The sequence below is a fragment of the Zeus faber genome (genome assembly GCF_960531495.2).
Source record: "Zeus faber genome assembly, chromosome: 11".
In the NCBI taxonomy this organism is placed as follows: Eukaryota; Metazoa; Chordata; class Actinopteri; order Zeiformes; family Zeidae; genus Zeus; species Zeus faber.
In genome coordinates, this window is record NC_137205.1 from 14,434,629 (window position 1) to 14,455,241 (window position 20,613).

Here is a 20,613-nt window from a genome sequence, read left to right on the forward strand (position 1 = left end):
CACTTCTTACTCCCCCCCTCTTTTCCTCCATCCCTTTATCTATCTATCTGTCTATCTATCTGTCTGTCTGTCTGGCCTATTTCACTTCTCATTTCTGTTCAGTATGTTCCCTCCATTTAACCCTGTAACCTCACACACACACACACACACACACACACACACACTCTATACCATGTGTGGATGTATAAGTCCAACAGGAGCATTGATCCCGGTCTTATTCATCAGGACAGTGTCATTTCTTACGGCTCCATTAAAAGGTCAATACTGTCCAAGTGCTTTTGAGTGAGCGATTGAGCAAGGACCCTGCAATCTAATAACCATTTAAATATATATATATATATATATATATATATATATATATATATATATATATATATATGTCTAACTGGAATTTATCTCCTACAGTTATTTTATAATGCATTTTTTATTACTCATTTTCACGCCTATATAATTTGTAATTTTATCACCTACTTAATAATTTGACGTAAAGTCGCCGTGGGTTTCTTGAGAGGCGATTTCAATCAAAGTTATCATCATGATAATTGTTATTATTTTTCAGTTTTAAGGGGTGGCGGGGCCATCAAGCCCGTGCACTAGTTCCAATCATAACGTGCAGTATTTTGAATTTTACAAAGGGAAAACCATGACAAAAAACACAAGAGGCCCGCTTCTCTCCATCCTTGGCATCTGTTTGGCGTCCCCCCCCCCCCCCCCCCACACTCATGGCAGGAAATCGGGTCAGAATTTAAATAGCTGAAAATAGAACATCTGCCTGGGCCTTGTCAGTCAGCAGCGCGTAATGAAATATGGAAATCGGGGCGCTCTTCAAAGAGATCCGTGCCTTGCGCGCCGTCCCGGGTCTCGAGCAGCCCCCCCGCCCCGCGCCGCTCTGCTCGGACCCCGCCCCTCTGAAGCGGGTGCTCCACTTCCAGGTGCCCGAGCCCACGGCGGTGCCAGCTCGTTAGCGCGCGCAGGCTGGCGGGGGCTGGCAGCTGGCGTCATTAAACTTCAAACCAGCTTCCGACCCGGGGCGCCGCCGCGGGGACGCCGCGCGCTCGCACGGCTGCCAGCGGCCCATTAGCGGCGGCGCCGTCCGCTCGGCGTCCGCCCGCGCCCGCTTTGCGTCCAGCCGCATCCACCCGCGTCCACTCGGCATCCACTTTGCATACAGCCGCACCCGCTCGGCATCCAGCTGCATCCGGCTGCATCCACTTTGGCGTCCAGCCTCGCCCGCTCTGCGTCCGACTGCATCCACTTGGCATCCGGCCGCATCCCGCCCTGCATCCGGCCGCGTCCACCCACGCCCACCGTACATCTGGCCGCATCCGCTCTGCATCCCACCTCACCCGCTCTGCATCCGACCACGTTCCGCTCTGCAGCCAACTGCATCCACTCTGCATCCAGCTGCAGCCACTTTGCGTCCAACCTCAGCCACTCTGCGTCCAACCGCATCCGCTCTGAATCCAGCCTCCCCCACCCTGCATCCAGCCGCATCCACTCTGCATCCAACCGCACCCGCTCTGCGTCCAACTGCACCCGCTCTGCATCCAACCTCACCCACTCTACATCCAACTGCATCCACTCTGGATCCAACTGCATCCATTCTGCATCCAGCCTCACCCCCTCTGCATCCAACCGCACCCACTCTGCATCCAACTGCATCCACTCTGGATCCAACTGCATCCATTCTGCATCCAGCCTCACCCCCTCTGCATCCAACCGCACCCACTCTGCATCCAGCCTCACCCACTCTGCATCCAACTGCATCCACTCTGCATCCAACTGCATCCACTTGGCATCCAGCCTCACCCGCTCTGCGTCCGACTGCATCCACTTGGCATCCGCCCTGCATCCGACCGCGTCCACCCACTTCCACCGTACATCTGACCGCATCCGCTCTGCATCCCACCTCACCCGCTCTGCATCCAACTGCACCCGCTCTGCATCCAACCTCACCCACCCTGCATCCAGCTGCATCCACTCTGCATCCAACCGCACCCGCTCTGCATCCAACTGCACCCGCTCTGCATCCAGCCTCACCCACTCTACATCCAACTGCAGCCACTTTGCGTCCAACCTCAGCCACTCTGCGTCCAACTGCACCCGCTCTGCATCCAACCTCACCCACTCTACATCCAACTGCATCCACTCTGGATCCAACTGCATCCATTCTGCATCCAGCCTCACCCCCTCTGCATCCAACCGCACCCACTCTGCATCCAGCCTCACCCACTCTGCATCCAACTGCATCCACTTGGCATCCAACCGCACCCGCTCTGCATCCAACTGCACCCGCTCTGCATCCAGCCTCACCCACTCTACATCCAACTGCAGCCACTTTGCGTCCAACCTCAGCCACTCTGCGTCCAACTGCACCCGCTCTGCATCCAACCTCACCCACTCTACATCCAACTGCATCCACTCTGGATCCAACTGCATCCATTCTGCATCCAGCCTCACCCCCTCTGCATCCAACCGCACCCACTCTGCATCCAGCCTCACCCACTCTACATCCAACTGCATCCACTCTGGATCCAACTGCATCCATTCTGCATCCAGCCTCACCCCCTCTGCATCCAACCGCACCCACTCTGCATCCAGCCTCACCCACTCTGCATCCAGCTGCATCCACTCTGCATCCAACCGCACCCGCTCTGCATCCAACTGCACCCGCTCTGCATCCAGCCTCACCCACTCTACATCCAACTGCAGCCACTTTGCGTCCAACCTCAGCCACTCTGCGTCCAACTGCACCCGCTCTGCATCCAACCTCACCCACTCTACATCCAACTGCATCCACTCTGGATCCAACTGCATCCATTCTGCATCCAGCCTCACCCCCTCTGCATCCAACCGCACCCACTCTGCATCCAGCCTCACCCACTCTGCATCCAACTGCATCCACTTGGCATCCAGCCTCACCCGCTCTGCGTCCGACTGCATCCACTTGGCATCCGCCCTGCATCCGACCTCACCCACTCTACATCCAACTGCATCCACTCTGCATCCAGCTGCAGCCACTCTGCGTCCAACCGCATCCGCTCCGAATCCAGCTGCATCCACTCTGCATCCAACCGCACCCACTCTACATCCAACTGCATCCACTCTGCATCCAGCTGCAGCCACTTTGCGTCCAACCTCAGCCACTCTGCATCCAACCGCATCCGCTCCGAATCCAGCCTCCCCCACTCTACATCCAACTGCATCCACTCTGCATCCAGCTGCAGCCACTTTGCGTCCAACCTCAGCCACTCTGCATCCAACCGCACCCGCTCTGCGTCCAACTGCACCCGCTCTGCATCCAACCTCACCCACTCTACATCCAACTGCATCCACTCTGGATCCAACTGCATCCATTCTGCATCCAGCCTCACCCCCTCTGCATCCAACCGCACCCACTCTGCATCCAACTGCATCCACTCTGCATCCAGCTGCAGCCACTCTGCGTCCAACCGCATCCGCTCCGAATCCAGCTGCATCCACTCTGCATCCAACCGCACCCACTCTACATCCAACTGCATCCACTCTGCATCCAGCTGCAGCCACTTTGCGTCCAACCTCAGCCACTCTGCATCCAACCGCATCCGCTCCGAATCCAGCCTCCCCCACTCTACATCCAACTGCATCCACTCTGCATCCAGCTGCAGCCACTCTGCGTCCAACCGCATCCGCTCTGAATCCAGCCTCCCCCACCCTGCATCCAGCCGCATCCACTCTGCATCCAACCTCACCCACTCTACATCCAACTGCATCCACTCTGCATCCAGCTGCAGCCACTTTGCGTCCAACCTCAGCCACTCTGCGTCCAACCGCATCTGCTCTGAATCCAGCCTCCCCCACCCTGCATCCAGCTGCATCCACTCTGCATCCAACCGCACCCGCTCTGCATCCAACTGCATCCACTCTGGATCCAACTGCATCCATTCTGCATCCAGCCTCACCCCCTCTGCATCCAACCGCACCCACTCTGCATCCAGCCTCACCCACTCTGCATCCAACTGCATCCACTCTGCATCCAACTGCATCCACTTGGCATCCAGCCTCACCCGCTCTGCGTCCGACTGCATCCACTTGGCATCCGCCCTGCATCCGACCACGTCCACCCACGTCCACCGTACATCTGACCGCATCCGCTCTGCATCCCACCTCACCCGCTCTGCATCCAACTGCACCCGCTCTGAATCCAGCCTCCCCCACCCTGCATCCAGCTGCATCCACTCTGCATCCAACCGCACCCGCTCTGCATCCAACCGCATCCGCTCCGAATCCAGCCTCCCCCACTCTGCATCCAGCTGCATCCACTCTGCATCCAACCGCACCCACTCTGCATCCAACCGCACCCGCTCTACATCCAACTGCATCCACTCTGCATCCAACCGCACCCACTCTGCATCCAACCGCACCCACTCTACATCCAACTGCATCCACTCTGCATCCAGCTGCAGCCACTTTGCGTCCAACCTCAGCCACTCTGCATCCAACCGCATCCGCTCTGAATCCAGCCTCACCCACTTTGCATCCAGCTGCATCCACTCTGCATCCAACTGCACCCGCTCTGCATCCAACCTCACCCACTCTGCATCCAGCCTCACCCACTCTGCATCCAACTGCATCCACTCTGCATCCAACTGCATCCACTCTGCATCCAACATCACCCACTCTGCATCCAGCTGCATCCGACCACAACCGCCTTGCATCCGACCGCATCCAGCATCACCCACTCTGCATCCAACTGCATCCACTCTGCATCCACCGTCCAACTGCATCCAACTGTGTCCAGCTACGCCCGCTCTGTTTCCAACATGGGTCCAACCGCATCCACCCCGCCTCCAACCGCGTCCGACCTCCACCCAACCGCATCCGACTGCATCTGCCGTGGGCCACCATTTTCCCTGTAGATTTATTGAGCCCTAAGGACTTCCCTGGGAGCTTACATGGAGGGATTTGCTGCAGACCCCGTCCACAGCAGACGTGTGGGCGTGCCACGGGAGGATAAACATGGCTGTAGTCTGCTTCCTCCACGTGTGTCTGTGTGGCAGCGTGACGTCCACCGTACAGGAGTCCATGTCCGTGCCGGGACACAGCAACACCTTCATGAAAACGGAACACTGTACGTCATTAACTTCGGCTGTTTAACCATCTACCAGCATTTCCCAACCTTGTTGCTGCCACAGCAGGTTCTTTTATATTTTTTATTTATTTTACAATGAAACGATTCCATGGCACTTTCCTGTTAACCGCTAAGAACGTCACAACACGTCACAACCATGTATGACTGTGCTCATTAATTTGAGCTTATTATTCCAAACACTGTGCTACCATTCTGGCTGGAACTGATGCATTAGTGTTCCAATTTTGATCTTGCGACACGAGAGTGACCCCGATGCAATTTTGTCCAACTACATTCATACCTCTCCACTGGACCATCAGCATCAATGCCAGTGAACTGTGTATGCAATTAACCACCAGTGTGTCAATGTTATTTATTTATTTATAATTTTATTTGTAAGGGACCACTTACAATATTAATGATAAATGTTGCCATTTTATGTATTGTACTAGATTTTGCTTCAGCTAATTGTCCGTCCCTTGGCAGGTTACAATAATTACAATTATATACGTACAGGTATAAATGTCAGAAAATCCGCTGCACAAATACACATCATGTGTCTGTGGTGTGTGGTCTGTGCGGATCAGGGGTGGCTGTGCACCTGTTTCTCCTCAGAGCAATTGATGAGCACGGGTTAAATCACCCATCCCCACACACACACACACGCACGCAAACGGAAGCCTTTGTCATGACAACGTTCCATCTGCTCCCGGATTGCTGCATCTTGCCACTCTCTTCAATAACAACTCGGCAAATGCATCAGATGACATCCAGACATTAGTGATGCCGTGTTTGTTCAGGCTTCAGCTTCGTTTTCACTTTGGCCCTGAAGCCGCTCGAGGAACCGCGACTCCAGCTCTCCGCCGGAAAGTGCATTCCACTTATTAGCGGGAATTAAAAGGGAAGACACGTTGGCCGAATGCGGTGTGCTTATGCGGAGACTTGCCACAGGAATTTCCATGGATCTCCATTCTCCATCCGACTGCGTCCCCCCAGCCCCTCTTTACTGCATCGCCGGCACCGTCGCTGCTGAACCGCGTTCTCCGCTGCCACCGCTTTGTCTGTAGTTTTGCTCCCTCACACATCTCTCCTTTCTTCTATCGAGAACAATGCAGCCGAGCCCCCCTGGTAATTTCCACTGTGATTGAGTCATGAATTATAATGGCTCGATTACTTGCTGAAAAGAGTCCCTTTATATTCATTTCATGTTCGGAGATAATTGAGGGGCTTTGTCTGTCTGGATCATAGCATAGCAGTTCTACTGTCTGTCTTTACAGACGGCATTTAACGTGTTTTCATTGCTCGATTGTTCAAGACCGCAGATAACCCATTTCCTATGCTGCGCTTACTTCCCTGGACGATTTCCGTTCACATTATTAGTTTGTGATTCCACTGGGTTTAAAAACAACACGCATGGGTAAAAAAAAACCCCATTCCTTTGGTTACATGTGTCTTTAGATGGGACCAGATGGTGTCACGGACCGCTTACCGAAATACTCCTCGGAGAGATTTCAAGGCATGGTCAGCCTCCCGTCGGGGTCAAGGTCCTTTTTTGGACCTCATGATCGGTCAGTATTAGGAACGACGGTCTGAAGGACGCTATCACCGTTTATAGAGGCAAGCTGAATATCCGACCGTCAGGTTGTTTAAATATCAAGAGCGCTGCACGGGAGACACGGGTTTTCCCCCTTTTCTGCTTAAGAGGAAGCTTTTGCTACAACTATAGATTCACTCCCGAGCAGCAGAGACTCCGTTAATGTTTTCTAAAGGTTCCTCAGGGAGCCGTGTGGTGCGCGAGGAGGAGAAATAGCCCAGTTATGCCGCCTTAGAAGAAAGGACCTTAGTCATAATTCAGCTTTGCCACTAATGAACACAGACACCCGCGCTACTAAGAAACTGGCTCCGGCGAAGCGGCAACGAGGCAGAATTTATATAAATTCACCCAGACAAAATAGAGGGCAGTCCACCAGTCTCTCGACGACCTCTCTCGGAAGACCGTCTTTCGCTGCCTTCGCTGAGATTTCTACAACAAGAAAACAAGGTGCTTTTTATTCGGGCTCGCTCTTGTTTTTTTTTCCCCGACTCGCATCCTCTCCGACCGGCAATTAGAGCCGATGTTTTGGTGGCAACAAATGAGCAGGAGGTTAACAGGGGGGCCAGTAGTGCAACGGACTTAGCCTTCTTAGACTCCCTGATGAGCACTACTGTGCTCATGTGGGTGCCCCATGCATTGATTTTTTCCAAGGCACCAGCATTGAGGTCACCTTCATTAGGCTTTTGATGTAAGCCTCTAATACCCATCCTGTGTCCCAAACTGCCATGCACTGTGTGCAAATATCACTGGGAGTAGATGCGCTGTGTATATACTGTATATTTGTGTACGTTTCAGTCGGGCAGGCATGCATGCTCCCTATGAATACGTTTTTGAAAGAACCTTAAGAGGTCTTCTTCCTTGTGCCGTCTGAGTACCGAGTACAAAGCCCTCACTCAGCCAGGTCACCGAAGTTAAAGTGTAGTTTTCTCGCCGTCCATGGTGAGGCAGCAGAGTGTTTGCGGCGGCAGAAGAGGTGGAGGAGGTGGTCGAGGTGGCGGTGGCGGTGGCGTTGGTGGTGGTGGGGGCAGTGCCTCTCTGTAAGCAGTTGACCCCTGCAGGGCCGGCCGTGCTCCCCATGTTCCCCCTGGCTCGCGGCCCTCTCGTCAGCCAGCTGGAGCTGGGCGGACCGGCGGAGCGGTGTCAGGCCTAGAGCAGAACCTTCGGACTCCATCTGTCCCCCCCCCCTCCCACACACACACACACACACCCGAGGAGAGGGAGACGGGCAGAGCCAGAGACAGGTGTCCCCACCTCGCCAGCTGTCACAGCAGCCCGGCATCTGTCTGGAGACAAGGGAACCTTTCTCCCTTCATCCTCACATGGCTGCCATTTTATTAATGATCATGCTTTTTTTTTTTTTCTTTTTTTTTTTTTATGAATAATCAGAGTTTCCCCACATTTCTCCATCGCTGAACCATTGACACTGCGTCGACTGCCGGTTCCCTTTCTTATACGTTCAGTTAATTAGGCTTCACTACAACGGAACATTTTATAATGAAGTGTCCTGCTTTTAGATAGAGCCATTGTTCCATGTGGTAAATGTCACTAAGTGCATTGCATGGGTTTCAGCATAGGGGGCAGTATAACCTCTCAGAAGCCACCTCCAGCGACACTGGACTCCCATGCACTCAGGGACAGGTAGATAGATATGACATCACACCAAATACAGAATTAAATATACCTTGACATTTAACTCATGCTATGCAATGCGGTATACGGCGGAGAATGCCAAATCAGTTTGGAAAGCGGGTGACGGCGTTAACGGCCACAGGGAGCTTTACAGAGCTACTTCAACAGATAGATAAAGAATCAGACAACGAAACAAAAAATAATTACGCAATGCGCTTCACCTCAAATCAGTCACACCAAGCGAAAGCAACAATTAAACTTATTAGGAAATTAATGAAAGAACCCCTGAGGGTCTTGAGAGGTTCCTCTCCTCTCAGAATGGATAGCTCTCCGTGGAATTGGTGCTGACTGGGCAACACGAGATTAAAATGTCCAACTGCATAATGATAAAGCAACTATCTATCACATTATTATTCAGATGATGAATATATTAACAGACCCCAGGCTGCTATCCAACACATATGTATAATAATTACCCAATGAAAGCCAATTTTTTGCTTATCCCCAGTCTGCCATCTTATGAGATAATGATCTGAGTTTATACTAGTGATGCTCTGCAGAAGATTGCCAGCCTTGTGTCTCAATTTGGGAGATTTAAAAAATAATTATTATTACTTTCATGTTATGGCTGCAGCAGTAGGTAATCGACTCGACTGCAGCTCGCAGTGAGATGACACAGGGAGGCAGCGCCTTGAAATCGCACTTGAAATTGACGGCAGTCTTGTTTCGGGAGAAAATCGAATCAATCAAAGGCAAAAGCAGAGGCAAATTGACAATACCAACCCGCCTAACAATACCACGTTTCCGTGCTGCCCATCGCTTACACACAACTTAACTCCGCAAATATCACCTCATCTCCCGAAAACACCAGGAGTCACGTAACGAGACAGACGGGTGATTAGCGCCATCGCAATATTGCTCGTCCCCGTTTGTTTGTGCCGGAACGTGAGCTCGGCGTGGCGGCGTATTGTTTGTGTATCCTGCCCCACTGGGTTTAATTTCGGCTCTCCGCTGATGCCGACATCCACCGATTCGGGATGATTGGCCGTAGTAAGGGCAAATCCGTTTTTGCAGTGACCCACTTTGCTTGTTTCTGAAAGCCTGGTTTCTCCCTGCCTTTACAAAATGCATAAATGGAAGACAGAAGGTGGGAAACTTTTTCTGTATGTGTGTGTGTGTGTGTGTGTGTGTGTGTGTGTGTGTGTGTGTGTGTGTGTGTGTGCGTGTGTTGGAGCACCTGACCTCACCTTACCACACCCTGCGAGGTGCGATGATCATTGGGTAAGGGTTTGACATCCCCACGTGCAGAGAAAATTCAGCCTGCTCTTAAATTGTACCGTTCCTCGTTATTTGAGATTTACGAGCCCGCTCTCCTGAACTGTACTTACTGGAACGTGAATTTAAATTCGGCTCAGGTTTATCGGGGTTCATAGTAAATACAACCCCCCCCCTGCCTCGGACCATTAGGAGAGCTTAGTTTACCGTCCGTGCACCCATGTCATACTCGCACAGTTGCGGAGGAGACAAATACCCCAAATCTCCCGCCGTCTCACTTTTATGGGAGATTTAATCCAATTGCGGGTTATTGTCGTCATTTGTCTGCGTTGCAATCATCACGCCAGATGACTGACACTCCGGCGAGACGCTTGTCGAGCCGCATTAACCCCGCCGTCCAGAATGGAATTGCGAAAGGAGGCCGCGGTGGAGCGCAGTTTCCGAGCGTTTAGAGAAATCAAGGACTCCCATTATGCCGCAGGAGCCGAGCACGCTCACTGAGTCTGTAATCCATGTAAAAACAGAAAAACCCAAAGCAAACACTCGACGAGGGGGGAAAAAAATAAAAAAGGTTTTCATTCCGGCAATTTCTGATTTTCAATTTTATTCTTTTCCTCCGTACAGTATGTTCAGGAGCCAAGTTCATCTTTTTTTTTTGAACAGTTCACTCAAATTCAACAGGCAGACGTGCAACGTCACGCCGCCTCGGCTCCAGGCCCCCCTCGCAATCCGGAACTGGAATAAGCAGGTAAAGAAAACAAATGAAAGCTCGAATGAATATAGACAGATTCCATCCCCCGGAGCTGTCTTTGGTGCTGAAATGTTAACAGAGAGCACGGGTACAGGAGAAAAAAATATCCATCTTCATCCATATTAGAGAAGCAGTGCGACCATTTGCATCCGTTGGCAGGATTTTCCCGCGGCTTGAAGAACCGTTAGGTGCCTTGACGGTTTCGGGTGAATTCGAGAATTTGGGAAGTCTGAGGGTCAGCACAAGGAGGGAGGATCAAATAAATGCCGTAATATGTGTTGGGGTTGTATATTGTCATTTGTATTTTCGCAAATACACCGTATATTCTTGAACCACGTGACTATATCTATCACCCACAGGGTGGGTGGAAGTATATTTTTGAAAGAACATTTTTAATAATACCTTCCGTTCCATTTACTTACTACCTATTGACACCTGAGCGTTGAGGATTTGAGTGTTACTGACAGGGAGCCTTTGCTCTGTCATTAATGGAGGACGAGAAATGGCCTTTTGTGTAAGTGGCTCGGTTACAGCACTGGCTGTTCCTGTCTCCTCTTCTTCTCTCTCTTTGCCTTCACTCTCTCTCGTTCTCGTGACAGGCACAGACACAAACGTGTGCGCACACACACACACACACACACATCTGGAAACATGTAGTAATGCGCACACACACACACACACACACACACACACACACACACCTTTTCTAGAGCAGATGATACCGTCTGCAAGAAAAGGTAAGGCACGAGGGACCCTTTCCTACTGTCCCCCCTTCGCCCATTGTCCCCCGTCGTCCCCTACTGTCTATATGAATTAGTAACGCGCCGCGCACCCAATGCCAGTGGATCACAGGCTCGTGCGAGGCAACATCTGTGCACATCTGTGCACATCAGCGTGATTCCGGGAGCCCTTGAACTCTCAGCATCACACCGGTTCCTCTGAGGGGAGAAGGGACGCCGCGCTCTCTACCCTAAAAGATCCCGCTTCAAACATGGGAACAGCAAAGGAAGCGCGGCCTCGTTTTGTACGGTAGAAGGCGCCGAGACGTCTCACCTCCCCAGACGCTCCTCCGCCCCGACGCTTGACTCGACTGACTCGCTGACTAAACGGCGTAATGGCTGGTGTCCATATAGTCTTCCTTCAGCACTTCTCACTTCTCAGATTGTTCCTTCATCCTCGAGCTCCAGTCTGATTTCCATTTCTTAAAACGGTCCTTTCCTTCCCCGTTTTCTATTTCATCCTCAATCTGTTTATCACAGCCCCCCGCGACTCACACACACACACACACACACACACACACACACACACACACACAGAAACGCGCTCGCACAGGCGGACACGCGCACATGCGCACAGACACACACACACACACACACACACACACACACACGCTTTTTACCCCCCGCAGGCAAATAAAAACGTTGCCAAGAACAGCTCTGTTCGCCTGCATAGAATTTACATATGGAAATGAGAGCCAATGTTGTTCATAGATCTGCAATTAAGCAAACAGCTGAAGCTTACAAACAATGTCGGTCTCCATTACTTTACCAATAATAGAGTTTCTGGTGCGCTGATTTAAGTGGCTCACCTCATTACCATCTTTCTCCTGGCTTTTAAAGCGGTTGGTGGAAGACAACATCCTGGACACGATTCAAGGTCTTTGATTATCGGAGTGGCACACTGTTCTTTTTTTACCGGTGAGAAAAGAATCGCGGGAATCCTCTCCAAAATACATGAAAGCAAAAGGTGTACTTGACTTTCTTTTCAGAAGGTTTTTTTCAGGATTTAAATGAAAGATGAGCGCGCCGCGGTCACGGCGCTGCCGTTTGCCTTTAACCGGCGCCGTTGCGCATTTTCTGCTCGGTGAAGACTTTCTGTGCGTCTTTTCAAGGTCAAAAATCCCAGCGACGTCATTCTTTGATTAAAAAGCGGGCGAACCAGAGGCTCCCAACCTCTTCTCCTCAGAGACCCCGTGAATGATGATGATTCAGTCGGAGAAGCCGCTATTTTTCCTCAATCCGTTCATTTTTGTCTGAATTGGTTCTATTCTCTTAGTAGAGAGATTAGATTAAGATGAATTCGATTTAGACTAGTAAGTCCTAGACTAATGTAATTAAGGACTAGTCAGCTCCTTCTGTCTGGTCTTGGTGCTGGTTTTAGCCCAGATTATACATTTTCTCTGTTGTCAAGGTCGACCTGGAGGCCATTAATCCAAAAATAAACCTGCCTTGGGCAAGGTTTAATTTAAGACTTCACTTAGACCTGGATTAGTTGTAATCTCCCTTCCTTTTTTAAACCAAGACTGGGGCAAGTCTGAGGCTTTTTTTAAACCATTACGGAGAAAGGCCATTTCAGTTAGTCCGGATTAAAAGTGTGATTTAGTGTAGGATTAGGTAAATTTTTTCTCTGCGACAGCTCATAGATTTTGTTACAATTCATAACTGGACTTCTGAACCAACATTTGCCGACCGGGAAAGATATGCCTCAAATCGTCTGAGACCAACGGCACCAAATGTCAAAAAAAAAAAAGTCAACCGGCGTAAAAAAGGAAAGAAGAAGAAGAAAAAAAAAGAAGACATTTCTTGTGATGGCGGACAAGAAGGCGAGAGAGACTTGATTTCAAAATCCAACCCGAGATAGCCTGGCCCCCGTCACGCTCGCTAAGGAGGGCAGCTCCGTTGTTGCTCCCCCAGAATAACCTCAATCCCGTTTGGAGCCGCATGTGAAGAGATGTGGATTCAGTGTGACCTGCCCCGGTGCGCGAGGTCTGTGAAGGCTCTCCAGCGCGGCCGCACCTCCGGATGATTCCTCTGCGCGGGGCCGAATCAAGGCAGGGATTCAAAGTCCATTTGTGTCGGGGGAGTCAGTGTCTGAAGATCGAGTCAATCTGGACCCCCGTGCTCTCTCTCTCTCTCTCTCGCTCTCCTTCGCATCTATCTGCGCCCCCCCCCCCCCCCACACACACACACACACACACACACACACACACACACGCACACACGCACAGATAGACATATGTGCATAGATGCGTATTCCTACATACAGTATCATACATATACACACCTGGGTATATCTATTACGACATGCTTTCGAATGCAAAGGTGGTAGAAATGGTGGAATTGGATTACGGAACATGATGAGAAGCCCGACAAACAGCAAAGTTAAGTGGTTTAGTTTCACTGCCCTCTAATAATGTGAAATAAGAGCAGATCCGTTAAAGCCTCATGAAACACCGAAATGGGATGGGATCGGCTTTACGCTGTCTTACATTACCCAGCTCGCTGTGATCGGCCCTTATTAGGACTTAATTAAAAAGTCGAAGGCATCTTTAATGGCTGCGGCGGTGGCTCGGTTTCTGTGTTTTGAAAAAGCTGCCTGACTAATGACCAGAGGCAGCCTTATTTGGCGGGGAGAGTGTGAGTGTGTGTGCGTGTGTGTGTGTGTGTGTGTGTGTGAGTGTGAGGGGGACAGATAGTCAGAAAAACAGATAGTCCCAGCATTACATCATGTTATGCCGCTCGAGCCTGTTCCTTCAGCAACCAGAGGATTTGTGCACTATACCTACACCGTGTGCTTCCGGATCCACATGAGATAACTGGAGAATCCACCAAGAAAAACTTTGTTTACAGAATGCTGTTTGGCTTTCAGTGGAATGGAGTCTTTGTTTCCACAATTAATTAGAAGCGCTTTTATTGTATCGCATCCAGGGACTAATTGTTGCATGGCGTAATGAGTGGATTCAAACGGGGAAAAGGGTGTAAATCGAGTATGGATTTTACGCGTTCCCTGCAAATGAGATTTCCTCAAGGCTTGCTGGTGTTTGCAATATTCCAGTGTTTTTGGGTCCTCCTAAAAATCGTTGATCTGATCTTATTTATCTGAGGATGGCCAGGAAGAGCTCTGAACCGAATAGTTGTTGAAAACCTTGTTCTCGACGCACCTTTTGTTTTTGCTGCAGTCGATGGTTTGGCTTTTTCGCCGCGGTTTCAAAAGATACAAATTCAAATTCCTTGCACAATGATTTGGTTAAGTGCCTTCTCTTAATTAAATATGAAAAAAAACAAACAAAAAAAAAAAAAAAACAGGATTTCACCCAAGGTGGTTTTAAATTACTTTGACTTTTACTTCCAAAGTACGCTGCGGAAATCTGAATGAGCCACAGACTTTTTGGAATCTTGCGTTTGTACACTTCAACTTGTTGAGAGTGACAACGGCTAATGCAAATCTGCTCTGATCCAGTCTTTGAATGCGCACTCGTTCGCTCTGTTTAATAAACGCCTTTGACTCCCGGGAGGCCTCGGAGCGCCCGGTCGTGCACGTGTGTCGAGGGTGTTCAGGTCTGACATTAAAGGGGACCCATGCATAGACGCTGCTTTCTCTTACTTAAAAAAGTCATCCCCCTCAGAATGGGGGCTGTCTTCCGATGGATGCCTCTAATTGGAAGAGAAAACCCTCTTTTTTTTTTCTGGCGTTACAGAGATTTTTTTTTAGGTCCATTTGCGAGTGTAAAGACTCATTAAACATATCATTAACCCCCCTGCGCCCCCAACCCACACACGCACACACACACACACACACACACACACACACACACACACACACACACACACACACACACACACACACACACACACACACACACACACACACACACACACACACCCAGTGGCGTAGGTTTCTTTTGAACATTGGGGCGGACATATTAAGTGGGGGGTCTGGGGGTCCACCCCTCCCCTGCATCCATTTATGATGGAAATGTTTCTATTTAGGTAAAGGAAAACAAAAGTCAGGCGCCATGGGTGACAGTTCAAAATACAATGGAAGATAATGCAGTAAGGCTCGAAGGCACTCTGTATCAACACTTCAAAAAGTGATCTCGAGTAACATTACCTGGAGGCTCACGACTAACATGGTTTTTCAGACAAAATGTCCTAATATCGAACCTCCTCCCTTCTGGCTCCTCCATGGCTATCAACCTGCCTGCATGCGCACGGCGCCAGAGGAGAGGACAAGATGCTGTGCCACCGCTGAGATCACAACACTGTGTGTGTGTGTGTGTGTGTGTGTGTGTGTGCGTGTGTGTGTGTGTGGGGGGGGGGGGGGATAATTACGTTTCCCACAGAAGATTCAGTGGTTGTATGAGCTCATAATTCATATTCATATTTTGGGAGTTAAAAAAAAGACCCAGTGCTGAAGAAAAAAGACCCGCCCCTCTCGGAGGCATTGGGTGCGTGTTTAACGCCCCTTTGACACATAGTTCCCGGTAAACTTGGAAAGGGTGCTCAAGAGTCACATTTCAGCGTTTTTCCTAAATAAAAAGTCCTCTGCGTTGTTCCACTTCTTAAATCTACACCTACGGTAAGCACACACCTTTGATGTCGCATTGTTTCTGGGGAAGCTGCATCTACAGCAATTCCACTGTCAGCTTGATGCACACATGTGCACGAATGCACACACACACACACACACACACGCACACGCACACACACACACACGCCCACGCATATGCACACACACACACACACACACACACACACACACACATACACACACACACACACACACGCACACACCATGCCACACCACACACTGCCAGAGCTGTGTCAGAATATTGCCATGCTGTTTTGTGGGGGTGGGATGGGGTAGGGCTGGAGGGGGTGGGGGGTGTTAAATTAAAAAAATTGAAAACAACAATGGCTGTCCTTTTGTCGCTTCAATTGTATTTCTAGAGGCATTTCTATAGGCTTTGTAGCATATTCTACAAGCTCTTTATTATAAAGGTTCTACAAGCAAGTCAGTGCATTCAGTAGGTTGTTTCAGAGCCACTGGGTTCTATAAACGCATTGTGGCAAAAATACAACAATGCGTTGACATTGAAATGAAAATATACTTTTGAATACTTAAGTATTTTTAAAAGCAAGTACTCCAGTACTTTGACTCAGGTAATAATTTGACCGAAAACTTTCACTTGTATTGGAGTAATATTTGACCAGGTGTATCTATACTTTGACTCAAGTAATGTAGTTGTGCACTTTGTCCACCACTGCACATTTACATAGACCAGGAATTTGTTCTGGTGAGGATTCTGTGTTTCTCTACGGACAATTGACATAAAAAAAAAAAGATTAACAGTGGAGTAAAAAGGTGAAAATGTAGAATAAAATTAATAATAGAATAGAATAGAATAAAAAGTGAATACAAAAAAATGAATAAATAAACAAAATGGTCAAATATATAAAAATAGAAAACAGAAAATTGGCAGTTATAAAAACACAGAATATACAAAATGCGATACTATGCACAGGATATATGATTGTTATCGGTGTATAGGGTATAAATTATAAAAATTCAAGATTCAAGATGCAAGAGGTTTATTCGTCACATACATATACATACTTTCATACATATATGCAGTGAAATGTCAATGCAACGCACCCAGTGATTACACACAATATATCCTAGACTTGAACACAGTAGATACCTAAGAATTTCTACTTGACTAACAGATTCCTAAAACGTAATGCAGTAAGTCAAATACTATAGAATAAAATATAAATACATAGAATAAAATAAAATAAAATAAAATAAAATAGATAAAGGGAATAGGCTTATGTATATGGGATAGACTTATGTATATGGGATAGGCTATTTATGTATATACAGATATGTGCATTAAAGTGGCAGGTGGATAAAGTGAGGTAGTGTTTGTGAGATATACAAGACAGTATACAACAGTACAGTGCAGCAATACGGTAACACCGAACAAACCAGAACAGTGACACAGTATGCAGTACAGTACGCTACATACAGTACAGTAAGGTAGTGGAGCCTATGTGTGTGGCTCAGTGAGGACCCCTGGTGAGGTCAGCATTGACAGTTCTTATGGCTTGCGGGAAAAAACTGTCTCAGTCTCTCTGTTCTCGCTGTGTGACTGCGGAGGCACTTGCCCGACCGCAGCAGCTGGAACAGTCCGTTGTTGGGGTGGTGAGGATCCTTCATGACCCTGCGGGCTCTGTTACTAAACCTCCTGGTGTATAAGTCCTGCAGGGAGGGGAGCTGGACCTGGCCACACAGTCATGTGTGTACAGGGAGTACAGTAGGGGGCTGAGGACGCAGCCCTGGGGGGATCCTGTATTCAGGGTGAGGGAGCTGGACATGCGCTTCCCCACCCTAACCACCTGGGGCCGGGCTGAGAGGAAGTCCAGGATCCAGGCACACAGCAGAGTGCTCAGTCCGAGCTCCTTCAGCTTGACAGCCAGTCTGGTGGGTACTATGGTATTGAAAGCTGAACTATAATCGATGAACAGCAATCTCACATAGGCCCCCTTCCGGCCATCCAGGTATGTGAGCGTGGTGTGCAGTACCTGGGAGACCGCGTCATCCGTGGATCTGTTTATATATTTATAACAGTATGTACAGTGTAATATCAGTGGTATCGCACTTGTACGCTTTTAGTCAAGTGGAAATGTTAAAGTGGTTACCTTCACGTTGTTATCATTTTAGTTACTTTGTGTCAGGGTATTTGTAGCTTTACTTATTTAAAAGGAGACCTCCGCCGCTGACAACCAGCACCGTTGCGCTGGAGTCGTGACGAGTCCATGGCGTTTCCCCACCCTCAGTCCTCTTCTGTAGTTCTTTTGTGTGACTGCTGCATCCTCCCACCTTCCACCCCCGCCCCCCTCTCCCGCTCTTCCTTTTCCGCTCTGGTTGGGCTTGTAGCGGGCAGCTGGCGCGTCCCGGCGGAGATGTCAGCCTAAACAGTCGGGTCTGAAGTGATTATGTGAGTAGCAGTGTGAAGAGATTCCTTTAGGACCTGTGGGGGAGCCTACACCTTCTCTGTTGACAGCAGCAACACGCCGGGAGAGAGGGACGGAGATATCGCTAGAGAGAGAGAGAGAGTGAGAGAGAGGCGTGGGGGGGGGGGGATAAGAAAGGAGGAAAGGAAGAGGGAGGGAGGACTAGGTTGAATAATGGAGGCTGGCGGATCAAAATGTCATCGATTCTCAGATCATCTCAAGGCTATCGCACAAAGCCTATTTCGCCACGAGCCGTCGGGTTCTGTTCCTCCTCTTCAAGATAAGAAGATAACCGATCATCATGAGGCTTGAAAGCGGCCGCGCCCCCTTTTTTTTTTTTTTTCCAAAAGTTTGACCGGCTGATATGGATCTTCTCGCTCTTCCGCTTCATCCCTTGGGTGTTCTCTCGCTGGAAAACGCTTCATGTCGACGTCCCTTGTGCAAACGCCAAAATATGTGATTAAAAGCCCATCCGAAGGGTCGGTTACAAATTAATTATTCATATTGGGAGGATCTGGCATTGTCTTTTTAAGTACAGCCAAGCAGTCAATGTCGTCTTCCTCCTCGTCGCCGCCCGATGTTCTGTTTACTGTCAAAGCGTGTCCTTCAAGCTCCTCTCTCTCTCTCTCAGAACAGAGGAGCTAAGCTGAAGAGAAGCACGCGGTGCTTTATCGCTGCCTGGCAGGCAAATCCACTCTAAATGGCCGTTGATTTCCACTCATTGGCTCAATAATCCATGAGAGAATTTACTCAGGGACTCCTGACACTGAGTTGGAGTTTTCTTCTTCTTCTTCTTCTTCTTTTTGCCAAGGCGGCTCTTTTTGAAATGATTCCTCTGTATAGGCCTACCCATTACAAGGTGAAGGAGACCTTTTGAAAAACTCTCTCTCTCTCACACGCGCACACACTCGCACGCACGCACACATTCTTATACACACACACACACACACACACACACACACACACACACACACACACACACACACACACACACACACAACAAGAAGAGTATGTATATTTCTGAACTTTTGGAGATTTTAAAAACTCGGATGACAGCGTCTTCCTTTCGTTTTTTTTTCCAGCCTTGCTTCACATTTTGTATATTATGTATATTTTTATACTTGCTATATCTGAGTATTTTCTGTTTTCAATTTCTTTTTATATTTTTTTGGCCAGTTGTAGATATTTGACAAGTTTTCATTTGTATTTCATTTTTGCTTTTTACTTCACGTTTTATTCAATTTTACTTACTCCTTGTGCACTGCAACAAGTTTTTCAGACAGTACTTCATCTAATTTATAATTGTGCTTTCATTCAGTTTAACATTAATTGTTTCATTTTTCCAAGTAATCATTTTTTATTTAATGAATTGAGTTTGATTATTTTCATTGAGTTAAGATTATTTTCATCAAAACCTTAAACCAAAAAAATCCCCGCTTCTTCGAATGCATACTTTTGAAAACTCTCTGTCTTTAAGAAGCACTTGAAGACCCAGCTCTTCAGTGAGTAACTCCTGTCCTAACCTACAACTACTTAGCACCACCTTGCAGTATTTATTGTACACGAATGTTGTTGTTGTTACTAATCTCTGTCGCAATGTAGCTTGAATGTTATTCTCCCTTGTAAGTCGCTTTGGATAAAAGCGTCTGCTAAATGACTAAATGTAATGTAATGTAAAATGATTTAGGATTACACATGCGCATTAAACAAAAAGCTCGACCAGAGACTGCATGTTCCTGCACCGGAGTGACTGATTGCATCGCATCCCTCCTCATCTCACTGATTCAATTCTGGAAGTGAAAACAATATTTCAATATAGACTGCTGTATTTAGAAGTGTTATTTTTATGTCAGGTGTTTTGCGCTACATATTGGCTACACCAGGGGTGTGAAAGATATGGCCCGCGGGCGGCTACTTAGAGAGACGCAGCACAAACAGCCCATCGTAGAGCAGAGAAACAACCATGTGGCACGAACAACCAATGGTCTGATCAGTGCTGGGGTCCAGAAGTGGCAACGCCGCCGCTCTAGGAGTGGGCCGTACAGCAGAATTTGGTTTCGATCCGATACCAAGTAATACCAGGGCAGAACCACTGATATCGTGGCACTAATGAGTCGGATAATTTAGCTCAGCTCGGCAATAATTCAGCTCTTTTAATCCGGCTCTGCATTCAGTTCCACTTCTGGCCTTTATACTTGAGCCAAATTTAGCAATGTTTTGACCTATGGTTGGTTGGTCGGTTTGCACATAATATCACTTCAATTATTCAATGTAATTAATTACAAAGTCTCACCATGCTTGGCTCTTAATGTTATTACCAAAGTGAGGCGTTTCTGGAACGAATTGAACCGATACGTGTTGGGATCATCCTTTTACTCTGTCTTGTATTAATTAATGACACAAAAAAAAAGAAAGAAAAAGAATTAAAAGGAATGGGCTCCCAGACGGGTTCACAGAA